The 15,891-nt window shown below is 42.1% G+C and overlaps 1 protein-coding gene across 2 annotated transcripts in view; it reads right to left on the bottom strand.

Moving 5' to 3' along the window:
- Window positions 1-14,612, bottom strand: part of LOC140126972 (transcriptional regulator QRICH1-like) — a 36,159-nt gene extending 21,547 nt beyond the window's left edge. The window contains exons 1-2 of one of the 2 annotated variants that reach the window (XM_072147066.1): window positions 14,306-14,612; window positions 968-1,016 (exon numbers count right to left, since the gene is read on the bottom strand). The gene's annotated coding sequence lies outside the window, so the exon portion shown is untranslated. The remainder of the gene's footprint in view (window positions 1-967; window positions 1,017-14,305) is intronic. The other variant, XM_072147067.1, reaches the window with a different exon arrangement.
- Window positions 14,613-15,891: the final 1,279 nt, after the last annotated feature.

Genomic DNA, 15,891 nt, shown 5'->3' with positions numbered 1-15,891 from the left:
ACGTTCATGTGAATGTAGTCTAAGTATCTGGTATCTTGTTACAAATATTGTTTTGAGAGGGGCCCGGCATCTGCTGCTAAGCAGGGGGGCCCCGTCCTAAATGAGCTGCTCCATACCAGTGGGACCCTTAATCTGGCCCTGCAGATACCTGAAGCTATTGCAGGGGCCTCCGTTTGCACAGCTGCCATAGCAACGATCGGCTCCCTCCCAAAGGCAAGTTAAATGCCGCCGTCGCACTGACCGCGTCATTTAACGGGTTAAACACCCGCGATCGGAGCCCACTCCGACCGCGGGTGTTACCCGGGGATGTACGTGGTAGATTACCACTGACATCCCGCGACCCCCTATGTCGGTGCTGAGCGCTAATCGCAGGACCCAGCGCCGTAGAGTTACGGCGCCGATCGCTAAGGGGTTAAGAATATATAGGTAATATTTCCGTGTAGAGGTAGGTGGGCCCCCAGAATCTATTTCACTGGTGGGCCCTAGGCCCCCCAGTCCGACCCTGTATGTACCAGTGGTTGGGTGAACCAAGAAAAACTAGAATGAGAGCAGGGGGCGCACACCGACAACCCATTTATAACATCATTGACAGCACGCCAAGCTGTATTACTGGGGGTTTTTTGGGGCATGGAAAAGCCAATACTGAGCAGACCGAAATGTTTTAAAATATTTTGTTTCCATTTCGTCATCTATTATACATCATGTCTATCAATTCTGCGATTGTCGCATGTTTTTCAATGTGATGGGGTGTGTATTGGAAATTAGCATGGATAACAGGAAAATATATATATATATATATATATATATATATATATATATATATATATATATATATATAAGATTTTTGAGCAGTCTGCCCAATTTTGCACATAAAACTGGTCTTTTAAAGGGGTAGTCTTCTCATTGGGGGACAGCTTCCATAGAATATAATTGGAAAAGCAGAAAAAAAAATGAAATAATCCAATACCTTATTATGGCATTTGCAATAAAGACAGCCGTTGTCCTCATGTCCACCACTGTCAAAAAACGGGAATAAAAGTTAGTAAATTATGGAATAGTTTTAATTCACTGCCTTTAGTCCGCTTCTAATGCGCTTTCTTCTTCATCTGATCTGCATTAGACTCCTGAAGGGGTATGCTTACTACACTTTTCATGCAGATTTAAGAAAGTCTAAATCCGCTATGGATCAACAGAAGACATAATTATAATAGGAAGAACTACACAACTACACAAATGCTGATTTTGTCTGTGGACAAATGCACTTCTATCGGCTCTTTGACACCATGTGTATGCCTTGTGTGGACCGACTGCGAGAGCAGATCCTATACCTGCCCAGGACTGATAAAATAGAGGAATACCCAGAGGAATAAGAGTATAGAGGACATATACAGAGGTCTACATACACATACACCCCTGAGGAAAAAAAGGTGAAACGTGTCAGGTGGTGTCCACCCTTGGTCTGTATATACCCTTGTGCAATACTTGTTGTTAAGCAAATACCTTAGCTTGTTACGAGGACCAGACATTCTATACAGGTTACTGTGATCTATTTATCATGTATACATAGGTATTTGACCATCGGTGGACTTTTTTTTTTTTTTTTAAATGACAGTTACTCTTTAAACTATGACAAGCATACCATCAAGGCACCCAGCATACGTAGGCAAGTTCCAGGGCCCAGAGAGCTGCTGGGGGCCCACATGCGCTGTTCCTCCCCCACTCATCTGAACTCAAACAAAGCACAGCACAGGCACAGGCTACTGAAATATACAAAGCCCTGTGTGATGCAGTACATTATATTTTAACCCCTCTCCCATCACCTCTTCACTTGGTGCTGCAGGGAAAGCTGATATCTGGCAGCTGAGATATAGGGACGAGAGTAGAGGAGGAGCACAGTGAAAACTACTCTGTGTTATACCAGGGTTTGCTGCAGACACAAGGTTTGTGGTGACATGCATGGATGTGCATTACAGATCCATATAACGAGTGTATTGTTTGTGTGATAATGTTTCTGCCAGCTTGTATATTTACCTGCATATGTGTCTGCATGCATCTGTGTCTGTCAGCATGTGTGTGTCTGCCTGTATGTATGTCTTTCTGCATGTGTGGATTGGTGCAGACTTATAGACTAAAAATATTAATCACCTCAAATGTACGCAAGAAGGATCTGTGTCAGCAGTGAGGTTCCATATGAGATGAGGTATGTATTATGAGGTTCTACAGCAGCTGAGGTGTGTATTATGAGGTTTCACAGCAGCTGAGATGTTTATTATGAGGTTCTGCAGCAGATGAGATGCGTATTATGAGATGCGTATTATGAGATTCTGCAGCAGCAAAGATGTGTATAATGAGGTTCTGCAGCAGATGAGGTGTTCAGGTTCAGTTTAATTACTTGGCGGGAAGGGGGGAGGGGGAGGAAGGCGGGGGGTTTGGACACAAATAGCACGTAGCTACTGTCATTAACCAACTGTACTTAGCTATTACCAGCACTCCCATAGACACGGAATGGCGTGAAAGGGTGATAAATTATTGTACTGTAATCATTCTATAAAGAATCAGACTTGGGCCAATGCCATTAAAAGATGTGTTCTCTTAACACTTATCCCCCATCCTGTGGATAGTGGATGAACACTGGCCATCAGACCACTGGGACGCCCAGTGAGCAGGAGAATGAGCCACAAGTACTCCAAGTGTATGGTACACGTGACCATTGCTCTTTTCACTTCTATGAGACTGCAGTATATGAAATGTCGGTATGGTGTTAGGCTAAATTCACAGTACCGTTCATTCCCTCGGTTAAAATAGTGAAGAATGGAGATTTAATGGAGGTTAAATGTATCAGTTAAAAATCCCAGTGACATCAATGTAAATTTTAGGTCATCTGTTATGGTCAGTTTAGCATGGATCCGTTATCCATGCGTTTTTTTTTTTTTTAACCTCTTATCACCGACACTAGTTTTCAGCTCAATGACCAGACTCGATTTTTCAAATCTGACATGTCTCACGATAATTGGTTATAACTTCGGAACGCTTTAACATATCCCGGTGATTTTGAGAATGTTTTCTCGTGACACATTGTACTTCATGTTAGTTATAAAATTTAAGTGATAAGTTTTGCGATTCGTTCTGAAAAAAAGTGAAAATTTGGCAAAAGTTTGTAAAAATTCTTCATTTTCCAAGTTTGAAATGTTCTGCTTTCCAGATAGGAAGAAAAACTACCCAAAAAGCTTGATAATTAACATTTACGGAATGTCTGCTTTATGCTGAGATGATATTTTATGCATCTTCTCATTTTTCTAGAATGTTATGAGGCGCAGAACTTTAGGTGCGATTTTTCTCATTTTCATGAAAATTGCCAAAACTCACATTTTGAGGGACAACTCAGTTTTCAAGTGACTTTGAAAGGCCTAAATAATAGTAAAACCACATACATTACCCCACTATAGAAACTTCACCCCTCAACATATGTAAAACAACTTCTATTAAGTCCATTAACCCTATAAGTGTTTCACATGGGTTAAAACAATATGGACCTGCGATTTAGAAACTATGGAATTTTTTTGGAAAATACATCCATTTAGGCCAAACTGACAGTTTCAGAATAAATTAAATGATGAAACGCACTGCAACGTTTGATGCCCAATTCCTCCCGAGTGTACTGATACCCCATATGTGGTGGTAAACTGCTGTACGGGCGCACAGCCAAGTATAGAATGAATGGAGGCGCCATTCACAGCAGATTTGTATTGTGACATTGTACAACCTATACATTTTTATTTTTTGGGGTAATACAAACATATGAGGGCTTATTTTTTTACGGGATGAGATGCAATGTATAGATAATTCATTTTGGGGGTCTATAGCTTATTCATGAGATTTTATTAACTATTTCAAGGGGGACACAAACAAAATCATCAATTTTTATTTTTGATTTTTAGCACTTCCCCCCCCCCCCTCTCACCGTAACATAAAAATAATATTTTATCTTTATTCTCTGGCTCACTACGATTGTGGTGATACCTCATTTATATAGTTTTTCTTTTTAGGGCCATAACTTCTGTATTTTCTGTCGTCAGACCTCGTTGAGGGCTTATTTTTTGTGAAAAGAGTTGTTCTTTTCAGTCGTATCATATTAGGGAACGTAACTTTTTTTGATCACTTTTTAGAACATTTTTTGTGATGGTGTTTGATGAAAAATTGTATATTAAGGGAAGTTTTTCGAGTTTTTTTTTTTTTTACGTCGTTCACCGAGCGGGTTCAAGATTGATACGGACGCGGCGATACCAAATATGTACATTTTTCGTGCGTTTTTGTGTTTTATATACTTTATTTGCATTTTATGTGTAACTGGGGAGATTATGGGACTTTTATTTTATTTAATTATATAATAAAATGATTTAATCTTTTTTTTTTTTTTACATTTTTACATTTTCTACTTCTTGGCTTGCACAAACGATTGTCCGATCGCTTATTCAAGCCTTCACACTGCAATACACTTGTATTGCAGTGTATAGTGAAGGTAACTGCGCATGCTCAGTTACTTACAGCCGGATCCTGCCAGGAAGGCAGAACCCGGCGGGTAGAGGAGCTGGAAGCCCCGGATCACTTGTCGGAACCCGGGGCTTCGGCAGGAGGGATCGGATCCCCCGGTAAGCACGCGGCGTGTAAGGGGTTAAACACCCAGGATCGGAGTTTTTCCGATCCCAGGTGTTAGTGCCAGGTCTGGGCTGTGATATCACAGCCCGACCCCGGCACTTGCAGGACCCGATGTCCCGAAATCATCTTCTGACGCGCCGCCACAGAAAGGCGTACGCGTCAGAAGAAGTACCCTTAATGACCGCCGTAAAAAGCCAATAGGGCGGTCATTAAGGGCTTAACAGAGGAAAAGTAGTAGAGCCTCCGTAATTTTTTCTATGTAAATTTTAGTAGTGTGAAATGAGCCTTATTTGTGTAAAACCTTTTTAATCTAAAAGCAAACATGGCAACATTGTCTACAAATTAAAAAAAAAAAAACTTATTTGAGGGCCACTTGCCTCAAGAAACATGGATCTGAAAATGGGTATTAGACCATTGAGAAATCCACTTCTGGAGTAAGTTTTCACTACAGAAGTATAAAAATGTCTGAATATGACTAAAGTCAGCATTCTCTTAGAGAGACAAACATTAGAGGATAATAAAAGGAATCAATGAGTAGTTGTTGTAGACTTGCATGCCTTTATATTGAGCAGTAGTTCTGCCTAGCCAGCATTTTCTATGAGGCAAGTAACCTATTCACATAATTGTATACCGTACATTGATTTCTTTTATGTGCACTCAGTGGGCAACATGCAATATTAAATCTTACAACGTCATGACGCTTTATTGAAACACTTGAAAGGGAATAAATACTATACACATACATTTATTCTAATATTAATGCTGCAAACTCACCAGTTTTCATTCCCAATTAGGAGGAAATAATCATTACCCAAAGAAAGGACCAGGCAATCAATCAAAAAGCAATTAGTTATCATTTATTAAATATAGGCCACTTGCAGGCAGACAGGATTTCATGAGTATTTTGTATCAGTGTTTAAAGCCAAAAACAAGAGGTGGTATCTATCAAGAGAAAGGGAATAATGGAAAGCTCTTTATCTTGTCGGTGTTTTGAGCCCACAGCTGGTTTTGGCCTATAATTCCTGATGCAGAATACCGACTATGTGAAAGTGGCCATAATTGTAATTTACATGTAAATATTATAAATCTCCCATTTGTTCCCTTTACATAAATGTTTCTGTGACATCAGCTGAGAATAGAAGGTCATTGATTTACCCATAAGTGGACAGGAAAAAGAGAGACTCTTCCATTGATTTCAATGCACCAGAGAATCAGTCATGTGAACCCTGTTGCCCATGAGCAAGTTCGGTCCCAGAATTTTGGACTTGCCTGAAAGTGAGAGAGGGATATGAATATATCCGAATCATAAGTATTCCTTTATTCTGCCCAGGATGTTGCCAGCACCCTGGTAGAGTGGGCACAAATTCTCTCAGGGACAGATTCTCCAGCCACTTCATAAGTCAGCTGGAAAGAGAGTCTGAACCATCTGGCAATAGCTGAACAATAGTTGTAGATAAGCCTTTTCCCTTTCTTTCTGGAAAAAAGAAAAAGAAAAAAAAAACACTATCCGATTTCTGCCAGAGCCTAGAAACCTCTAAGAAATGGATTATGATATGTCTAACATCCAGATGACGAAAGGAAATTTCCTGTTCTGGATTTGGAGGGGAGATATATATCTTCAGATATATGGAAATTTGAGAGTACTTAGGGTAGGAATTCAGGGTCTTGTTTAAGAATGATTGCTGAAAGAGCAAGAAATATGGAGGTCTCCATGAAAGAGCAGACGATTTCCCTACTCTTATCTGATGCTATGGCCGTCAGGAAGACTGTCAGGACATTACTGTCAGATTTACTGTTGTCCCAAACTTACTTGCTTGTTGTTTAGGCTAGGGGATGACCTCGCTTAGTCCTGGAACGGCGGATAATAATAAAATAGACTTTATAAAAATATTCGGCTCCACCTAATATACGCAGGTCCCCTCTATGTTCATGGCAGCCTGGTCCCGCTGCTGATCTTGACGTCAGCGGATCAGCAGGCGGGACTAGGGTGCCATGAACACGGAGAGGGACATGAATATATTAAAGAAATGTAGCCTGGGGTGCCTCCAGCTTATTTGAATATTTTTATAAAGTCTCTTTTATAATTATCCGGCCATTCCAGGACTTAGAAAAAGTGAGGTCATCCCCTAGCCTAAACAACAAGCAAGTATGTTTGGGACATCTACCATGAGTAAATCTGATGGTAGATGTCCTTTAAGAGGAATCAGTTTACTGGAAATATCCCCTAAAGGTTCAAAAGGGAGGTTATAATACTACATTTAGAACAACAGGTCTATGTTATGGACCCCAGTATACCCTTTGATACCTGAAGGGTACTGTCTAAGGAAGCTATGTGTCTGTCCCAAACTAGAAGTAGAACATTTTGAAGGATTCTTGAATGAAATTGGGCCCAAGGAACTGCTGGGATTGCAGACGTCAAATGAGCTAGCAGAAACATGGCTGATCTGATGGAAATGTAAAAAAGTTTGTGTTGGGTGGGAGTTAGAGGATTATTCAGGATTTATGAGCTAACCTAAGCGTTCTAAAATATGGCAAACCCTTGAAACTGGGTGTCTTACTACCTGATCCGAAGAACCGAGTACCGAGCCGAGTAAGAGAAAATCATCTAGTTATGGGGCTGCCAAAGGGTATGGCTCTTCTATCCATCACATCCCCGGCATCGGCTCAGTGTCCACATGGGGTCCGTCGCAGGAACCCTGACATCAGCCACTCACAAACATCATAATGTGTGCCGATGCTCGCACAAATGTCAGCGAGCGTCAGACGTCACTATTCCTGCGACGGACCAGGACTCTGAGCTGATGATGGGGCCGCAATGTATGGAAGAGGACCTGCTGGGGGTCGTCAGAAGGGGAGTACACTTTTTGTTTGTTTTTTTTCTCTTGACTCTAGTATAAGCCGAGTTGAGGTTTTTCAGCACATTTTTTGTGCTGAAAAACTCGGGCAAGATTTTTACATTCCCCGTGCTGTTGACTTTCTCATCCTTCCGACCGCTGCTCACCTGCCCAGCACTCTCCCCCCCCCCCCCCCCCACACACACACTAATTTCTGAAACTTCCTTTGCCGATTTTGGAAGGAAAGAGGCCACAGATAGTAAATATAAGGAGATTACCACCGCCACAGTGCCTGGATCTACGAGTAAGTGTCCCTGGTTCATCATGCTGGATTTTGATGGTAGATTTTCTATAAAGGGAACCAGTCATCAGGAAAATCATTTATATATAACGAAACACCTTCATATAGCACAAGCGTCTTCTACTCAATTCACCGCAGAAAAGTGACCTGTTGATTAACCCTTTTTCGTTTGTGCATTTCTTTTTTTTTACTCCTCTTAGCCTAAAAGCCATAACATAGCATTTTCTAGTGGGATCTGTTTTTACGTCTTTCATTGTGTGCTCCAAATGACCTCCCCTTCCCAGTGTGATCACATGGATAATAAATGTATTCAGGTTTTATTATCATTTAGTAGATTTCAAAAAATTACAATTTTTGCCAATTCTGGACAGGTAACTTTCTCATACGTTGGTGTACGTACCTGTATAAGGCATACATTTTTTTTTGCAGGATGTGATGTTTTCATTTATATTAATTTAGGACCTTTATGACAGTTTGACAATATTATTTATTCAAATATATTATGGATGGAAAAATGGTGATAAAGTGATTCGGACATTTGGGTGCAGGGGAATAACCATTTTAATATTTTGATAAAACTGGCATTTTGGGACATGGTGATACCCAACATGTTTATGATTTTTACTATTTTTATATATGGTCTACGGAAAGAGGGCAATTTAAACTTCCTTTTTTTCTCCATAGGGTCCTTTAACCCCTTGGGGGTTTGATTGATCATACAATATACTACTGTATTGCAGTATATTGTAATTTTACGGCGGATCTCTAACAGCTTGCCATCAGCAAGCTATTACAGACCAGTATCCATGACAGGCCTACAAGTCTGAGGGTGGGAGCTGTCAATTGGCCATCCAAGATGGCAGCACTGTTAGGTTAACTGCTGTGATCAGTGCTAGCATCAGAGCAGTTAAAGGTGGGAGTCAGCTGTGTTATACAGCCAACACCTGCTATGTACGAAGAGAGCTCCGCTTCCCATACATCACCGCAGCAGCACACCGTTATAGTACTTCGTGATGCGCAAAGGGTTTAATTTATTTTCTTTATCATATCACAATTTTTTTTAGTTTGAAAAAAGCTTTGTCTACATCACTGTGTCAAAATCATCTTCACAACTAACCACTTACCCACAGGTGAAGTAAAGGATATATGAAGAGAGCTCACAGGCTGAGCCCTCTTCATACATGATAGGCGAAATAGGCCATTTTTTTAGTACCTCAGCACATGTCCCAATTTCTTTCTATGAGCTTATGCACATGGCCTAGCTTATTGCTTGGCCCTCCGCAAGAGACTACTGCCAGGTCACAAAAGGTAGAGCTGGTCTTATTCCTGGCCAAGTTTGCAGTCCATTCAGACGGCCATGTGCATGAGCTCCTAGAAAGAAGTGGGGACAGCCACATTTCACGTTGGCATACACAAGTCCGGAATTTTTTTTCCACAATTTTCTAAAGAATACAAATGTGAAGCCAGTTCCTACTATAGGGTGTACACAAACAGTTTTCAGTTAAGGGTAGATGAAGTAAAGATCGGCCATTATATGGTATACGGTCGGCACACAGCTGCACTAGATGCAATACATTTAATGGATCAGTGCCCATGCCCATAATTTTAGTGGACCAAGCTACCCATGAATTATAATGTAGAGCATGTCATAGTCAGTGATTTTTAAAAACTGCTCTGATTAGACTACAGATGCAAATAGGCCATGTTCATACGTTGCCCTTTATTAACAATTACTACATAACTTAAACCAACCCCTGAGGAAGTCGTCTAGGACGACGATACGCGTGGGGAGCCCGTCACCCCTGCTTTCCTCCCACCTGCCTGACCACTAGGAGCACTTTAGATACTGTCTTTTTAGGTAATACCCATACAGCCTATGCACTTGCACTTTTCATATGTGGTATTCATGTGGGCCATTGCTGACATGGTGTCTGCCAGCTATTAGGGCCTACTTAGGTCTTAGGGACAGACCATTAGGATTTGTTTGCGATCTGGACATTTGATATTTTGTTATCCCCTATATTCCTTTGGTTGGGAGGATTTGCAATTCGCCACAGGGCGAACCAGCAGGGGTCTTTACTGTGCTGACCTGGACAGTGGTCGCCAGTTGATTATTGTGTAAATGTCATGTTTTAGATGCTTTTAGATGTTTGTCATATATGTATCCCGTTTTTGCATTTAATAAAGTTGAGACGATTTTATCGCATATTGTATTGACAGAGCTTTTTTGGTGCATACTCTTTCTTTCTCTGTTGTTTAGGTGATTATATTGTGCACCAGCTCATCTACATATCTTTTGGTTGTGCAAGCCCCTTTCTATTTGGTGTTACATTACTTAAACTGAAACATTACTTAAGCAGAGTAGGGAGGTCGAAAACCTTAAGGCTCATTCACAAGGTCAAGTGTTCGCCCAGAACAGGAGGTGCGAGTACTCTTCACCCCTCCTACCTCTATAGGCAGAACTGACTCGTCCACAGTGCGTTGAAGCACCTTGTGCTTCCCACGTCGTGACTGGGAGCGATAGAAGTCTATGGGGACCATGATCGGGTCGCAAATGATGCAACCAGATTACGGCCCCCTAAACTCTGTGCATAATATTGATATATGATGCACAATATGCAGCAGAGCCAACACTGTACTGGTGGCTATTCTGCATAACAGGGAAACAAGAACTCATATCAATATTATGCATGGAGCCCGAGGCACGGCACTTTTAGTGTCCGGAATGATCACAGAAAAATATGAATTCACCCTAAGGCCACGGTAACATGTTCATCGTTCATAACACAACACTAGCGCACTGGGGTGGGCCTCGGAGCAATCGCATATACGTTTCCAGAACAGCATTGAAGAAATACAAGACACAGGGATGTGGTTACCGATCACATGCATTTCCCTAAAATACTAGGGCGCTAGTGTAGCGTTATGAATGCAAAACTAGCCGAACATGTGACCGCGGCCTAAGGCAGATCCGTTTAGAACTCAACACTTGGGAACTAGCAGCACGTGCTAGTAAACATTGCAAAACACATGTTGCTAGTTTGTGAAGGCAAATCTTTAGATGTAAACACATCTGCTTATCAGTAGTAGCTCCTCCCCATTAATAATAATCTTTATTTATAAAGTCCACGCTGCACTTTGTGTTTCTAAGTGCAACAAGTAAACACAGCCTTAGGATGCGTTCACATGTTCAGTTTTTCAGATGCACTTTTTGATGCCCAAACCAGGAGTGGAGTGAAAACAGAGGAGAAAAGCTTATCTCAATGATGTGATCTTAACCCTTATGATCCATATCTGTTTTTGGCTTCAAAAAACTGCATCTGAAAATCTGCACCCTTAGTGGCTTGTTTATCTCGAAGAAAATTTGTAGTCTTTGTATGCAGTTTTATACAGTTAGCTCAACCCCTTAATGACGTGACAATAGTATGTCACACGCTGGCTGCCACTGTATGGAGAGGGCTCACAGGCTGAGCCCTCTCCATACAAGTTGAGTGTTTGCTGCATATTGTAGCAAACACCCACGTGTTAAACACTCAATCACTGCTGGAAAAGTGATGCCGCCATATTCGCTTAGATAGTCGCTCCCTTTGACTTCATTGGGGAGCGGCAGTCTGTTGCTATGACAGCCTTGGGTCATTTTAACACGTTCATTGCAATATGTGATTGACGCACAGTAGTATGACAGTATATGGTAGGATCAGACAACCTAGGGTTAAAGTACCTTAAGGGGTTTGAAAAATAATTTAAAAAATGTTAAAAAGTTAAAGAAATTAAAATAAATAAAAAAAAATACAAAATAAGAATTCACACCCCCAACCTTTTCCCTGGAACTGATGTAAAACAGTAAAAATCATAAACTTCAAAACTCATGGCGTTTAACCCCATAATGGAAAATAGTGCTCAAAATCGAAAATGACAATTTTTTGCCTTTTGAAAAATATAAAAGTTCTATAAAAAGAGATCAAAAGAGTCTTAAAATGGTAGCAATGGACACGTACACACAGCTCCGTACACCGAATTGAAAAAGTTATTAACACAGAACATGGCAAAATTTTGAATTTTTTTTTGTACAGGTGGTTTTAATTTTTGTAAATGTATGAAAAACATAAAATCAATATAAATTTAGTATCCCCATCATCATACCGACCCTAAGAATAAAGGAGACATGTCATTTGCCCACAAGAAAATGGTCCGAATGCATTTTTCCACCAATTTCACTGTACTTCCCAGTACATGGCATGGAATATTAAATACCATCCCTATGAACAGCAATTTGTTATACAGAAAACAAACCCTCACACAGCGCTTTACATGGAAAAATAATAAAGGTATAGATTTTTGAAGGTGGGGAGTGAAAAATTAAAACAAAAAAAAAAAAGGGCCAGGTCGTTAAGTGGTTAAAAGAAAACAAACGCTAAATGTTCCAAGGCAAGCAAAAAAAAAAAAAAAAACACTAAACACATTGTATGTATGTGAACTGTATGTGAAAGAGCCTTCAGACCACATTCACATGTGGCGTTTGCATTTCACTTGAAGTTTGCATTTACATTGCGGTTACTAAATGTAATCCTACTTCAATAGGTGATTGAGCAGAAGCCATACATTTGGAAACGCAAAGCCCATGTGTGAACAGGGCTTTAGAGTGTAGTCACACCTGGCAGATAACGCAAAGCCCATGTGTGAACAGGGCCTTAGAGTGTAGTCACACCTGGCAGATTTATAATTCATTCCTATGTTGCAGAAAAAAAAAATATATATATATATATGTATATGCACACATTTCTTCACATGCCAAATATGATGCAGAAATTTCTGCAACTAAAAAAAAAAAAAATCAACTGCAAATATTCAAGCCCCGTTCACAAGGCGATGGCTGCAGAAATGGTCATGTTTGTGTATGTACTGCCTGGATGAGTGTATTCTAAGGGTGCATCTACACGTTCAGGTTTCAGGTTTTCAGAGTGTTGCGGTAAAGTGAGGAGGAACAGCACTTTTCAATTATTTGTTCGCCCCCATCATTATGTGCACTGGATTTTTTCCATATAATCCAATGTGAAAATCCAAAGATCCAAACCCCTTCCATACTTGCAATGTTGGACCCAGAGTAGTGACACTTGGGAGAGGATCTTCTCACCTTTACTCTTAGACCTGTGTAAAACCTGCATTTAAGGTTCTGTGTGAATTCATCCTAACAAGTGTCCTGCTACACATCACACACACACACACACAAAACAGACAAGTGTCCTGCTACACATCACACACACACACACACAAAACAGACAAGTGTCCTGCTACACATCACACACACACACACACAAAACAGACAAGTGTCCTGCTACACATCACACACACACACACACAAAACAGACAAGTGTCCTGCTACACATCACACACACACACACAAAACAGACAAGTGTCCTGCTACACATCACACACACACACACAAAACAGACAAGTGTCCTGCTACACATCACACACACACACACAAAACAGACAAGTGTCCTGCTACACATCACACACGAGAAACAGACAAGTGTCCTGCTACACATCACACACGAGAAACAGACAAGTGTCCTGCTACACATCACACACGAGAAACAGACAAGTGTCCTGCTACACATCACACACGAGAAACAGACAAGTGTCCTGCTACACATCACACACGAGAAACAGACAAGTGTCCTGCTACACATCACACACGAGAAACAGACAAGTGTCCTGCTACACATCACACACACAAAACAGACAAGTGTCCTGCTACACATCACACACACAAAACAGACAAGTGTCCTGCTACACATCACACACGAGAAACAGACAAGTGTCCTGCTACACATCACACACGAGAAACAGACAAGTGTCCTGCTACACATCACACACGAGAAACAGACAAGTGTCCTGCTACATATCACACACACAAAACAGACAAGTGTCCTGCTACATATCACACACACAAAACAGACAAGTGTCCTGCTACACATCACACACACAAAACAGACAAGTGTCCTGCTACACATCACACACGAGAAACAGACAAGTGTCCTGCTACACATCACACACACGAAACAGACAAGTGTCCTGCTACATATCACACACGAAACAGACAAGTGTGGTGTAACTTCTGGTGCTCCCCAGGTGTGAGGGATAACGGAGCCCCATGAGGTACCAGGGCGGGTGTCTGTACCGCACACTGAGCCGCATCTTCCCATTTTATTCCAGCTACAATTATTTCCTCAGAACAAACAAGCCCACACAAAATGGAGCGTATGGCGGCTCCGCACGCTGCCTGCTCTGCTTTCCAGGAGGAAACTTTGAGGAGATGCAGAGGACAGCCCTCGCCCGCAGCCTCCAGCACAGCCAATGGCCGGCAATGTCTCTCCAATTCTGCTCTCTAACCCTTTCCTTTAGCCGGGCCCTGTGCTATGCCCGCAGGGGGAAGGGGGTGGCCGGGGAGAAGGATGCTACAATCCGCTGAATCACTGCTGCTGCCTGCTCCGGGACATTGCTGATTTACCTCTTTGTTGTTTCCGGGGTGGCTGCGGCTTCCCGGGAGTGTGAGCAGCCTCATCTACACACAGAGGAGGGGGCGCTCGGAGCAGGCAGAGGAGCACGGCCGCACCAGCAGAGCCCGGGATCCGCCTCCTCCCGCAGCTGTCTCGTACACACGCACAGTCACCGCTGTCAAAGGCGGCAGGAGGTCCGGGGCGCGCCAGCAGCCATCTTGCATTTACCCACGAACTCCGACCCTGAATCCACAGCCACGGGGGCGCGCCTGGGACGTCACTACACCAGACAACGGGACGGCGCGCGCTCCCGAGCGGCGTGCAGCAGCCTCATGTGGGTCGGGAGCGGCGCTGACAGTGGAGTTGTTACTACCTAGTGTCCGCTTACTGTGGAGGCAGTGTCACTGCTCAACCGGAGCGCTGTGTGGTACCGAGGCCGGGCTCCAGTCACGTCCGCAGTGGGGAGCCTTGCCTCGCTGTGCTGCCAGGGATGGGCCACTCACTATTACCTCCTAGTGTCTCCTCACCCTGCAGAACGGGTGCATGCTTTATAATATAAACCAACAAAAATGTGCCCCCAGGCCTGGTCTCTGCACTCGTGAGGAGTGATCTCAGATCGCACCACAGAGGGGCGCTATAAGCGGGAGAAGAATGGATATGTTCTAATGGACAACTAATGGATATGTTCACACTAACATTGTTCTATTTTTCTAATCCATCAGATAAAGGGAATGAATACATCTTTTTCATTACCTTGGGTTCTCCTCAGTTTTGAAGGTGTTTGTTTTTAATGGAACTTAACCCATTAAAGGGGTTTTCCCAAAAAACAAGTTAGGCCCTATCCACAGTGATAGGGACCCCCACAGATCACGAGAACGGGGCAGCCCGGACATGTGCGCCCTGCTCATCTCGAGGAACAAAGAAGGGTCCAACTGGGGTACATCAGACTCTTGTTCTACTGATCTGTGGGGTCCCATCAATGTGGATAGGGCCTAACTTTAGGAAAACCTACATTTTTATGGTGTACAGAATTGTGTAAGGCATACATTTTTTGCAGGATTAGATGGCGTTTTCATTGCTACCATTTTGGAGACTGTACAACCTTTTAATCACTTTTTATTAAAATTTTTATGGGTTGTAGAATGGCAAAAAGTTGCGATTTGGAAATTCTAGTACTATTTTTCTTCTGAGAATAACAATTCTATATTTTGATAGATTGCACATTTTGGGACACAACAATACCTAACATGTTCATGATTTTATTTTATTAATTTTTATATCAATTTTAAAGAAAGAGGAGTGTATTGTAGCATATGGGGAATTTCATGCTCAGTGACATGCCTGGAAGTCTCTCATAGATTCCCAACTGTCATAGAACGGATGGCCTGCCCCCCCCCCCCAATGACATGACAAGGGGCAAAATCCAGCCCAAGATGGCAGAAATTAAAGGACACCTGTCATCAGGTCTCTGTAACTAATTCTGTCTCCTCTACCTGTTGGAGTACCTCACAAGGATTCCATCCAGCCTTTATCTAGTCAATTCATACTTTAATCATTCTAAAATCATCTTTTATATATCATGTAAATGAGGCTGGGT

This window comes from Engystomops pustulosus, chromosome 4, assembly GCF_040894005.1.
Source record: "Engystomops pustulosus chromosome 4, aEngPut4.maternal, whole genome shotgun sequence".
Taxonomy (NCBI): domain Eukaryota; kingdom Metazoa; phylum Chordata; class Amphibia; order Anura; family Leptodactylidae; genus Engystomops; species Engystomops pustulosus.
The sequence above is the reverse complement of the archived record's forward strand: the minus strand, read 5'-3'. Positions and strand labels throughout refer to the sequence as shown.